We start from the raw sequence: 13,178 nt of genomic DNA on the forward strand, positions 1-13,178 counted from the left end.
CAGACATTTGGCAGCCACATGACATATATGTGGCAGCCACGTCAGCATTTAACAGATCCATGGATGGAAAATGTAACGGTTGTATGAAATTGAAATAAAATAGTACTTGAGGTATGTAAGTGAAATGTTTTAAAGATGTTATATAAGATTGCAAATAGACCTCAAACCTGAGGGGCTACTATGTAATTTACCTTAAAATTAATGATGCATACAATCAAAAAGGAGAGAATCTTGAATAGGAGTCGGAGGCACCTCGAACCAAAGACTAGAGACATAAGAAATTAAGGCCAACTTGGCCAAATTAGGCCAAATTATGCACTATAAATTGGTGGATCTACGTATGTGACTAACTCTCACAGTAAAGGAGTTCTACAAGCTAAATTACAGCACATTTGTGTTTTATTTGGCATTGTAGTTGATTATTATCATTTTCTCTTACAAAAATGCTTGTAAAATTGTGAACAAGTTATAGTAAATCTTTCAAGACATGTTAGCATATAGTTCAGCTTAACCCAATAAAGTTGGACAACCGAAATTTACCTTGGATTGAGTTGGGTTATAGGTTTCCAACTCGACGAAAACCCAATCAAACCCAAAGTCAAAATATAAAAGATGAGTTATGATGGGTTGACCTTCCAACCCAACTAAACTGCGTGAGTTGCACCGCTGCCAATAATGCAAAAGATTACGAAATTGATATTTAGAATTGGGTAATAATATGAAGATCAAATTTCTAAATTAAAAAATTTAAATTAAATAATATGAATGTTGATTATTATATTATTATTATTAGTTAAATATTAATAAACATGTTTATTTTTATTAGTGATATATCATGTGGTTTAAAGATGGTCTCCCTAGTATTATCTTTGAAAATTACAATGTAGTAATAGAATAATTTTTTGGTAATAGGATAATTAACTGTCTAGTTGACTTGCACTACTATTTCAAGCCTAAAATTCATGTGGGCAGCTGGCTTTGCATAGGAAGCTCTTATCCAATGAGGCATTTTTTGTTCACCATCTTTAACTATTGGGTATGTTCACCGTCCCTTCCAGAGCGTGCCACATGTAATCCACATTAACTCTAGTGCAGATTTTTTAGTTCAAAAACAAAAATTTAATAAAATATACCGTAAATTACAAAAAAACTACTTCAACTATTGAGTCATTAACAGTTTCATACCTCGTTTTTAAATTTTTTTAATGTCATACCTTATCTTCGAATTTGTTGCAATGTCATACCTTCCGTCAGCTGACTATTAGTTCCTTTGTTAAATGCTGACGTGGCATGAGGCGGGGTCCATTTTTTTATTAAAAAATTATTAAAAACTTAAAAAAAATTAATTAAATATTAACTAAATATTAAAAAAATTAAATTTAAAAAAAAAGCCCAACCCTTGCAAATCAGAAGAAGAAGAAGAAGAAGAAGAAGAAGAAGAAGTAGAAGAAGAGGGAAAAAAAGAAAACCAAAACCAGAGCCCAACCTGCAACCCATCCTCCACCTCCTCCACGCACCCATCTTTCTCATCTTCCTCCCCCCTCCACTCGAGAACCCAGAAAAGGGTTGGGGGGGGGGGGGGGACGAACTGGTTTTTTTTTTTTTTTTTCTTCTTTCTAGGTTTGCAGGGGGTTGGGTTTTGGGGGGGGGGGGGGGACGAACTGGGTTTGGTTTGGGTGTTTTTCTTCTTCTTCTTTCTGGGTTGCAGGGGGTTGGGTTTGTGAGGGAAGAGGGGGAGGGGGGACAAACTGTGTTTGGTTTTGGTTTTTCTTTCTTCTTCTTCTTCCTTCTTCTTCTTCTTCTTTCTGGGTTGCAGGGGGTTGGGTTTGAGTTTTTTTTTCTTCTTCTTTTTCTTCCTCCTTCTTCTGGGTTGCGGGTTGGTTTTTTTTAAATTTTATTTTATTTTATTTTTTTAATATTTAATTAATATTTTTTTAAGTTTTTAATAAAAAGTGGACCCCGTCTCATGCCATGTCAGCATTTAACAGAGGAACTAACAGCTAACTGACGGAAGGTATGACATTGCAACAAATTCGAAGATAAGGTAAGACATTGAAACTTCTTAAAGACGAGGTATGAAACTGTTAATGACCTAATAGTTGAGGTATTTTTTTGTAATTTACCCTAAAATAAAAGAAGAAGAAAGAGTAAATTTGAAAGTAAATAAGTGAAATGAGGATTCTCTCTCGTATTAATTAGAGTAGAAAAATTAAAAAGGTAAATTTGAAAGTAAATGAGTGAAATGAGGATTCCCTCTCCTACTAATTAGAACAGAAAAAATTTAAAAAAATTTGGCTTACCTAAAATTAATGTGGATTACAAGCGGAAGTTTTAGTAGGGGTGGGAAGCATACCCTATAGTTAAGGGTGGTGAGCAAAAATGCTCCCCTTATTCAATGGGGAACAATTTTGCTCACCACTTTAAATTTTGGTATGTACTCACCATACACCTGATCATCTAGCACGTATCCTTTTTCACTTAACAGTGTTTAATTTTTTTTTAAAAATTGAATAAGTAACATTCAATGTGAAAATTAACTAAAATTAGTTGAAATAACACATGACAAATAATTGGTATATGGTGAGCAGGCCAAGGATGTATGAGTTAGGGATGACAAACACCGCTACGGATTTGGAGTAGAAAAACTTTTAACTAAATATTTTTAATTTTATGTGGGGTTATGGGAAGAAAAATAACTATTGGAGGCGGGGATGGACCTCCGCCCACCCCGTTGCAATCCCTGCTATGAGTCTACGAGGACGATCAAAATTCAAATTAGTATGGCAACACAAATCACGGTTGAAATAATTGAGATGCAAACAATTACACCATCTTTCCAAACACTTAAGCCGAAGAAAGTACTATCGGTGTGCGGGATTTAAAAGACTTGGTTGCAAAAATTCGGGCCGGGAATGAAGAAATGAAAGAATGTGTCACCAAATTAGTTGATCCTAATGAGGCAACGCTAGTCATGACAGAAACCTGATGAAAGATCAGGAGATTGAAACTTATACCTGCACAAGTTGGTGTAGGTTTCCTTTCTATGAAGCAGACTTCGGATGGGGAAAGCCGTCATGGGTGAGCTTTGCTGGTTTTTCAGTTAAGAATGTAGTTTGTTTCGTGGACAAAAGAGATTGCAATGGGATTGAAACATGGTTGACAGTAAGCGAAGAAAGCATGGCATTATTTGAAAGCAACCCGGAGCTGCTGGCATATGCTTCTCTGAATCCAAGGGTCACTTACTGAGTTTGGCAAACAATTATCTCCATGGTTTTTAATTTTGTGTTTTCAGTAAAACGGTGGAGACATCACTAGCTTCTGTTGATATCCAACTTATTTTCTAGCCCAATAAGAAATTGATGGAATAAAGTAAAATGTTAGTAGTGTAGAATAACTATCATGGAGTTTCAATTCTTTAACATGAACATTGTCTTTCTCATTCAGTGAATAAATTTGTAGGATAAATAACCATATTTATAGAAGATAACGGAACTATTAAAAGTAGCACATAAAGTAAAAAAATACAGTCAAAATTAAGGAATTGAGAAATTAACTGAACAAGGAAATACAAGTCAAAGTAATAAACAAGGTATGATGGATGATGAGTGGCACTGGCAATGGAGCAGCCCCAGAAGCGGCCGGACCATGGAGCTTTGACATTCAGTGATGTTGAAGCACCGGACGCTAACTCAAATCCCGTGGAAGGTAATTGTGGGCCGCCGCCTGCGGTTAGGGTTCCTGGCCAAACTTTATTGGGACATTTGTTTGTGAATGTGAATTTGATCGAGTAAACCCCTGCATGTTCTGACACAAATTATAAGATCATCACTAAAATACCACACTCATCAAATTATCAATTTTTGTTCACTAAATAATTAATCATCATATTTTTTGCATCAAATAATCACAAGTGGACTTCTATTTTAATGAATTAAAGACATATTATCGTATCATTTGATGAACAAATTTGGAGAGCATGATTCGTGACATATGATTTAAGAACAATGTTTTGTTGCATTCATATTGCAATAGTGATGGAAACCATGCATTGGAGGTCATGTTAGATATCCAGAAAATCAAATAAAGGATTTGGAACCTATCCAGATCCAAATTGTGGGGGATTATAGGAATCCTCACATCTTAGCCATTCATCATACATCGTGCAGTCAGAAATCATTTGAATTTTATTATTTAAAATTAAACACAAATAGTATCTAAAGAAAACTGGCTACACGATATATGATGAAGGACTAGCATGTAAGGATCCCTAGGATCCTCATCCAATTAGAAAAACAAAAAGAAATATTGGAAGAACAAAGTGCTAGAAAATTATTATTATTATTATTATTATTATTATATGAAATTTATTAATTGAATGGAAATTAGAAAGGGAGTCTTTTGGTAGAAGGATGCGTCTATTCAAATGAAGAGTTGTAACTTTTGACTCTTCATAAATAGTCACAACTTTTCCAAAGAGGTATCTTAAAATCTATAAATAGGGAAGCCTCCTATAAACATAAAAAACTTTTTCATTGTTTACATAATTATACATAGAGTGCACTAATATTAAAAAGTCTCATTGAGTCCATATGAGAGTTTTCAACACAATCGTGGTTCATGGAACCTTGTGATTTGGACTGCTACTATTACAAGGATGTGGTCATTGTATCTTGGGAGATGAGCGCCGATCAACCATGAGCATCTTAGTGGGGCATAAATTTGTCTTAAGGACAAAATGTCTAACACTTTACTCCACCGAATTTTCCCGGTTTTCTAATCCATTATGTCATATTCATTTAACATTAGTTATTCATGTGCATCCATTAATTTTGATATATAATTACATGAATTATTTCTTAATTTTCTATGTGATTTAATATAGCAATTAGACCCTATTTTCCCAACAATCTTATGTAGTTGTCAAGTCCTGTGAGTAACTAGAATTTGTATCCGCTCGTTGCTGCGGGATTGAAAACTATATGAATGATTATGCAATTTCAATCTTCATAAACAATTTTTAAGTCAAAAACTGAGTTACCAATGCCAACACAAATTATACACAACCTCATCATGAATGAAACAAATTTAAATATCAAAAGAGAAACCTATTTTGTCTATTAAAAATGTTGTTTACTGCAATACTAAAAGTTGTCCTCTGCTATGTTGGTCATTAAGGAAGCTTCCCAGGCAAGGGAAAAAAAATTGAAATAAATTTATAGACAGTAGAATTATATTATGAACAAAATAAGGATAATGCATGTTTACCTAGTGTTTTTGTGTGCAGAAAGAAGTCTGATTTTGCACGAAATGGAGATGACCTTCTCTTGCAATTCTATAGGACGTGATCTAACTTTTGTGCGTTTCCAACTTGCCTTGCAACCAAGTTTCTACAAAAACAGATCGAATTCAAGAAAGTAATTAGACCAAGGCATAAGAGATTATAAGAAAATGTATAGAAAATATAAACCACCTATACCACTTATTATACTACTTTGTATTCCGAATACACCTAAAAATATATCGATTTCTAGTGAATGGTTCAGTTCCAATTAATTCCACTTTAGTTTCTTTCAAACCCTTCAACTTATCCTTGACATTTTTTAACGGCATCATAATTAAGAGTTAGCTAATAATAAATATACAAATTTGTTAACCTTTAGTTGACCCTCGACATGTGCTCAGAAAAGGGCTTTTTCAACATCCTGAAATCATGTCCAGAGTTAAAAAGGAGCAAGAAAAAACTAATGTAAGAGCTCTGAAAATTGAGGTAGAGCATATTACCTTATAGGGCCTCTTTAGAATCAGGTGGACCAAGTTCTATTGCCATGGTTTTATCATCCAATTTGTCAACCATCTGAAAAATGAAGAGAGAATATCTACATAAGTAAAATTTGAAAAGTAATAGCAAAAAATGAGTCAGTTGTTTAAAACAACAATCTAGCTAAGACAACATCCATACCTGTATATAATTCACAACTTTTGAGACAGAACAGTGTAATAAGGAATTTCCAGTAAGTTCCTTTTTAGAGATCCACCAATCCCTCTCAAAAATCCCGCTTCAATGAAAAGGAAGTTAGGCCACACTATAAAATGCACTACTCCAGCTTTTTAAAAAAATGATATTCTAAGAAGCTAAATGCTTGAAGAACCTAAGAAGAAGATAATATATAAATTTATACTAAATTGTCATATTAAATCTACATATACTTAAGTAAAGTTATCGTAAATGCCCAAAAATAATTCTAAACGAAAACTTGAAACTAAAAACCAAATGGTTATCAAATGGCTCCTAAAGGATTACACATTCTGGATTTATTAAATGGAGTTTTTCAAGACCTTCAACTAAGTGAAACTAATATACAAATACTAAAGAATAATATCGCATAGCCCTACCTCAATCTTCTCAAAATTGATCATGACACACCCTTTTGTACCATATGGAATATCCCTTACCTATAATGTTGCTAACAGAAGCTTTCAAAACTATAATGAATGGAAAGACAAAATCCTCAATCTTCCAAACATGGATTACCAAAGTTACATGATCAGTCTGCAGGGTCACTTGAATGGGTTCAAAATGGGTGACTAGAGGCAGTTTGAGATGAAAACCTGAAATTTGAAATAATGAGAAGCATGCAAAGTTAAGGCCCTATGCAAGCAACTTCTCAATGTGAATCACCTGGATCTGTAATTGCCTTCAGAAGAGTGCATCGTCTCCAAGATACCCCAACATGACCTTCTGGGACTTGGTGCGGAATTGATATAGTTGATGAAGTTGGAAAATTGTCTATAAACATTAAGACGTCCCAGTTTTAAGAAGTTAGCATACTAATCGAAGTTCCCCAGCTAGCATATCATAGTATTTAGCAAAAATACAATCCAAGTCTATTGCAACTATCATTACAGAAAACAAAAAATTCCGAGAAAAACCTTCAGTTCGATGCATTATTGGGAAATCGCGTAACTCTAATTCTCAATCAACTAATAAAAATATTAGATAAAGGATTAATGAAGTCACCAGATGCATTTTATTGCACATGAACATGCTTAGCAAACATATGATCATTAATGACATGACAAAAGAAGGCATTACGAAAAATGTAAAAAACCGAAAATTAATACTTTAACACAAATATATGCATTCAGTGGAAATCAAGAACAGATACACGATACTTGAAATAGAGGAATTACTTACCATAATAAAACCTAAAAGTGAAACAAATTGATGAACAACTGAGTTAGTACTGCATATCAAGTGATGGATTAAGCTCGAAGATAAAATGCGATAAGCAATACTTACTATTTGTATTAGTTGTAAATTTGAGGCCTTTAACTTCAGGTCGTCACCCTAACGCAGCAGCAAGGAAGTTGTATGCAAAGATGACAGCTGCTTTATAACACCCATTTTAGAAAAGATTCAATAAGAGGCCATAGAGATTCAGCAGAACAGAGTGAAAAAGATAATCCCAAACAAAATTCTAGAGAGAGAAGAGTTACCCTGAAATCAAAGCCATTTGAAGAATTTTCTTCGAATCGAGAGAACCGGGACGGGATTCACGTTGTGCTTCCTAGAAAACTGTCGAGAGAGAACTGGAGGTGGGATGCAAGAACGTATTGGAAGCAAAAGGAAGAGCCCAGTTTCGCTTTAACTAAGAAACCCAATTCAATCCTTGTTCAGAACACATAACATAGGCTAATAAAATATCTCACCAAAGCACAAAACGCAAAACAATCGAATGAAAATTAGTGGAGAAAGAGTGAAAAGCAATAGAAGCACAAAGAGTGAAAAGCAAAGGGAAGAAGCTCAAAGACGCAACAATGGTCGACAAGTGGAGCGGAAGGGCATAACTGCAATTTCACTGTAGAAAATCTGAAATAAAGCACTGCCAGATAAAAATTTGGAGGGTATTTTCGTCACTTTACTGTTAATGAACAGTAACTTTATGTTTGGGTTTTAATATATATAAATTTTCTTGGAAGTAAACTCCCCCACATTTAAGGTATTTGTAGAAAGGTCTCTAACCTCTTCATACCTTAAAGTTACTCATTATAAGAGATAACTGTTTTTTATTATCTCTCTTTTAAGAAACAAATTACTCTTTTACAATTTGGACATATGTTTAGCCCTTACTCGGCTTAATTATCACAAAGTACATCTTCGCTAGCCTTATCTGAGGCTATATTCAATTACCCAGCATCATTGAATTCATAACATGTCCATTCATATTCTTACTTAATAAGCATCACCGTGTCTAATTTAATTGTGTATGCTTACTTAATAAGGATCAATTTCAGTACCTCATCATTCCTTTTAGGAAAACCCCCACACTTTCAGTGTATAAATCTTCTCAAAGGAATTGACTTTTGTTTTATCCATGACTAACATTGCTTATGAGCAAAACTCATTTTTGTAGTTACCTTCACATGTTACTCCTTTATCAGGAAGTGCTCATCATTCTATAAATACGTTAATTCAATTAAATGAGTTTGCAGAGCATACAGCCTATACCCGTAGATGCCCAGCCACAACATTACAGATTGTATCATGATCGTGTATTTAATTGATAAACAAAACTGACTGTTTAAGTTTCTCTATCACTGGCCTATTGTAATTAACCCTAAAAGCTAATAGTAAACTCTAGAACACAACGCAACAAGATTAGTGAAACCTTACCTGCAGAACACAAAAGATTTCCAGTTCGTTCCTACAGAGACCATGAACATGATGCAAAGAGACTCTTCTACTCACTTGAAGACATGTATATTCTTATGGTGATAGTCCCAAAAACGAAGAACCTTTTCTCTGTGAGCAGGTTACCCAACTTCCATCTATCGTGGAGGTTGGTTATAGAGCCGTTGCTTTCAGTTCCAATAGTGGAGGAAGCAGTTCTAATACGTGCTTCAAAATGCAAAGCATGATGGATGTAACTCCTCAATTATAGGACATGGTTTTACACATATACAAAACCCTAACTGATTTATAATTTTGACACACCTTTATCACTACTAGTTGAGTCCAATTAGAATTCTTACATGGCCTTCAAACCTTCATGTTTCTGTAAGTCATACATAGAATATCTTCTCTTTCTCAAATCGAAGAAAGAGGCACCGCAACAGTTAACGTGAACTGAATACATCAATTTCAAATGCAATTCCTTTCTAGAAAAGGAACTTTATCCACTACGAGAGTCGGTAGAATCAAACAGATCATATTTGAAGACTGCCAACATCATTTTCTTGTATCATCTCCACACATACTCTCATGCACGAGATCAGAAATGTACAAGATTTCGTCTGCAGTTCACGAACAGGTATGATTCTGCAGTCTAAGATGTATCACTGTTTATGTCTTTGGCAGTAGTTACAGAAACCAGACTACTGAGATCACTAGCTTTCTCCAATTTCCAATAAGAAACCATTTTTCAAAAGCCACAGTGGTTAAGAAACCATGATCTAGTATGTTGAGATGGGACCATGATTCCTCATCATCCAAATCAGTTGGAAGGTACAGCATGCATATTCATTAATCCTCAGTAGCAATTCAAAGTCATATGTCTGTTGTCATGGCGGTCACAAAAATAGTCATGCCTTTCCAACATTTTGCAATACTTTAAAAGGCACATCGCCCTTCTGCCAAGTAATGCATATATAGAGATATATTTTCATATCATCTACAATCATACCAATTCATATGGGCTTTGACGCAAGAATACCATTCCAACGACTGATCGTCAGTATATACAAATATATACTTTCTCATGAACAGGTATGAGTCTCCACTCTGCATGAACCACACTCATGGATAACCGCGCAGTTGGGAAGTTATCTTAATTGCTTTTAGTATAACTGATTGGCTTCATTCCATCAAGATATTGACACTAGTTTAACAATTATGTCATATATAAAGTTCTAAAACTAATCAATGAAACATAATATAAATTAACATATATGCTACAAAATTACCACAAAACAGCTAATGTGCATGGTTTCAATGGTTCCTCAAATGGTCATTTCAGACATAGAATTGTGTACAACTAGTATGCATATCCTGGGTTTAAAGTATCTAATAATGTATCGACATATACATATATCAATCATATATAAAAGGGGTGTGCTATCCACACATCCCTTTTTACTTCTCACACACCCCTTGTTAATTTCTACCCTTGATCTTCTTTAATTCACTTGATCGAACGGCTGAAACTTAGAAGGGTGTGTGAGAAGTAAAAAAGGGTGTGTGAATATCACACCCCTATATAAAACACACAAACTGATTGCATGACTAACCAATTATGTGTGCATTAGTGCGAAGTTTTTTAATAAAAGCACATTTACAGGACTGTGGTGTCTCGACGTGCTGATGCAAATTCATGTTCTATAAGAATTGCTAGGTTTGGTATACTATCAAACTTCATCGATTCATTCTTCTAACGTGGTACAAATAGTGAAATAGTGCAAAACCTAGAAGAATTGCATTAAGCTTTTCTCCACGATAGTGTGGTGGTTTAATCTTGTATCTTTTCATATATTTTAAAAGGTTATATGGACATTGTTTGTACCATACTTGATCAATTCTGAAACTACCGAGCACCGGTCAACGTTATACTGTCAAGGACCTAGAAGAGTTTCCCTCCAACTAGGAGGCCAATCATAGCGTGACACATGTCGACATCAGAAGCCAATCATAGCGCGACACGTGTCAACATCAGAAGCCAATCACAACACGATACGTGTCAATATCAGAACAAAGCTAGAAACTCTCTTCTATAAAAGGAGATCATTCTCCCACAATATTTCCTAATGTCATTTGTACTAAATCATTCACTAGTACTCATAAAAGGAGAGCTTGAACCTATGTACTTATGTAAACCCTTCATAATTAATGAGAATTCCTCTACTCCGTGGACGTAGCCAATATGAGTGAACCACGTACATCTTGTGTTTGCTTCCCTGTCTGTATCCATTTACATACTTATCCACATTAGTGACCAGAGCAATCTAGCGAATGTCACAAACTTAACACTTTTTGTTGTACCAAAGTCCTCACTGATTTTGTGCATTAACATTTGGCGCCGTCTGTGGGAATCAAACTTATTCCTACTCTTTTCAGCTTTGTCAAGCTGGTTTCCACCATTCGTACACTCTCTTTTGACCAGGCATCCCTCTCTAACATGGGGACTGAAGGAAGCCACACAACACGCAGAATGACACCCCCTTGCACGTGATGCGAAACAATGAAAGAATGAACAAAAGAAGTTTGCTCTTCAGGCTAAAGTCGATGAGCTGGAAGCTTAAAACAACAAGATTGGGATGAAGAATGAGATCCTCTAAGAGTAGTATGAGAAGGTCTTCGAGATGTTCCACGAGGCTAGATATACTAAAACACACGAGCTCATCACCCATGTGGAAGTCAACCATCAATTAGGTGCCCCCCAACACGGAGGGTCATTTGCCCTCGACATGGGTATTCCTGTTGAAGAGTGAGCGACTCATCGAAATGGCGACCGACATGAGACTTCTCTCAACCCAGCTGCTTCGACCCGAAGCAAAAGAAGTGGAGGAAGGCACCTCCTTACAGAAGGAGTGGAAGGATCGAAATCCGTCTTTCGCGGCTGTCGAGACTTCCTAAAGCAACGTCAAGACAATCTCATCCATGTAAGCTCGAAGATCAATGACCCAAGGGTCTCTAAAAGATTCGGTCCCCTCCCATGTCCCAGGCCGACTACCAATTTGGGGAAGGGGCAACAAGTCCTAAAGAAACACGAAGGTATAGGGGACTCAGAGATGTTCCGACAGACATACCTTGGAAGTCAGTATGGCGAGTCCAGGGAAAAAACACATGCTTTTGATCAAACCTTCCTACTTCCAAGAGGAGATGGAGATTTACGAAAGAAAGCTCCAGTGGTACATGACTCCACTCAGGACCCTCTTGTCCTACAGCTCCTTAAGGAAGTAAACAAGTTAAAGGCCAAACGACAAGCTGAGATACCTGATTGGAACCAACCTAGGCCTGCCCTTCTTACAAGGAGGATCCTCGACACCCCCTCCAAGCAAAGACAAAGCAGAAGCTTGGCTTGCAACTCTATACTGGAAAGGTGGACCCGATTGAACACCTTAACCTCTTTGAGTTCACCATGGCATACCGGATGCACACCGACGAAAAGCGATGTCTTCTCTTCCCCTCCACCCTCTCTGGCGGAGCTCTAAACTAGTATTGCCGTCTTCCACATGAGATGGTAGACTCATTTGAGGAATGAGGAAACTGATGGTTTCTCAACACATTTTCTAGACCGATCGCTTACACTTTACGGATGACTTGTATACTATTCGCCAAAAGCTAGACGAGTCATTACGTATGTATGCTGGCTGCTTCAGCTATGAGTATTCCAGTTATGTCGAGGCAGATGACAAGATTGCCCTTAAAGCCTTCATGGCAGGCCTACGTGACTGTTTCTTTAAGTACATGAGCAATGCCAACAGTTGGAAGACTTACTCTGAGGTGATGACACATGCTTATAACCATGCCTCTACTGAGGCAAAGACATACCAAGAAATACCCCCAACAACCATCCCTTATCAACAAGTGGGGAGCGGAAACCAGACCCACCCAAATGAGAATACCTCAACCTTCTAAACCGCAACGGTGCCTCCCTCTGCCTTGCTTAATACTTTGCCAAGTCAACAGACATATCAATCTCAGGGTAAAAGGAAAGATTTCCATCCTCACCAATCTCATTTTAGTAAAAGGAGTAAGGGACACTACAGTGATAACCAAGAGTATCGCCGATAATCCCCAACCCCAGGCAGTCAACATAGTGGGTCAAGCACGTGTCAGGTGATCGGATCATATTTATATATATTTTTACTTCGAATTCACTCGTCTTTTCTTAGTTAGTTCCTTATATTTTTGAGCTATTTACGTTATTTTTATGTTTATAGGATTTGTTATGCAAAGAAAATAAAAATAAGCACAAATGAGTTTTAAATAATAAACAGAAAGAATATTGGTTTTATTTTTGGATTAGGTTTTATTTTGGTTTATTTTGGTTTATTTTATATGCATTGAATTGATTGTTTCATAGAATATTGGTTTTGGATTTGTTACTTGAATTTGTTCTTAATTCCCAACTGCTACTAATTTAGAGTTTATGATACAAATTAGTTTTGTATTATTTTGT

The 13,178-nt window shown here is 36.0% G+C and overlaps 1 long non-coding RNA gene across 2 annotated transcripts; it reads right to left on the reverse strand.

Annotated features, from left to right (window-relative positions):
- Positions 1 to 5,126: 5,126 nt before the first annotated feature.
- Positions 5,127 to 6,984, reverse strand: LOC126587333 (uncharacterized). Of its 2 annotated transcripts, XR_007611032.1 has the most exons (4): positions 6,542 to 6,984; positions 5,960 to 6,149; positions 5,782 to 5,854; positions 5,127 to 5,387 (listed from the first exon to the last, which is right to left on the reverse strand). It is a non-coding gene; the product is annotated as an uncharacterized LOC126587333 (long non-coding RNA). The 2 variants fall into 2 exon arrangements; XR_007611031.1 differs by lacking the exon at positions 6,542 to 6,984 and having other exon boundaries at positions 5,960 to 6,514.
- Positions 6,985 to 13,178: the final 6,194 nt, after the last annotated feature.

This window comes from Malus sylvestris, chromosome 10 (genome assembly GCF_916048215.2).
Source record: "Malus sylvestris chromosome 10, drMalSylv7.2, whole genome shotgun sequence".
NCBI classification, from domain to species: domain Eukaryota; kingdom Viridiplantae; phylum Streptophyta; class Magnoliopsida; order Rosales; family Rosaceae; genus Malus; species Malus sylvestris.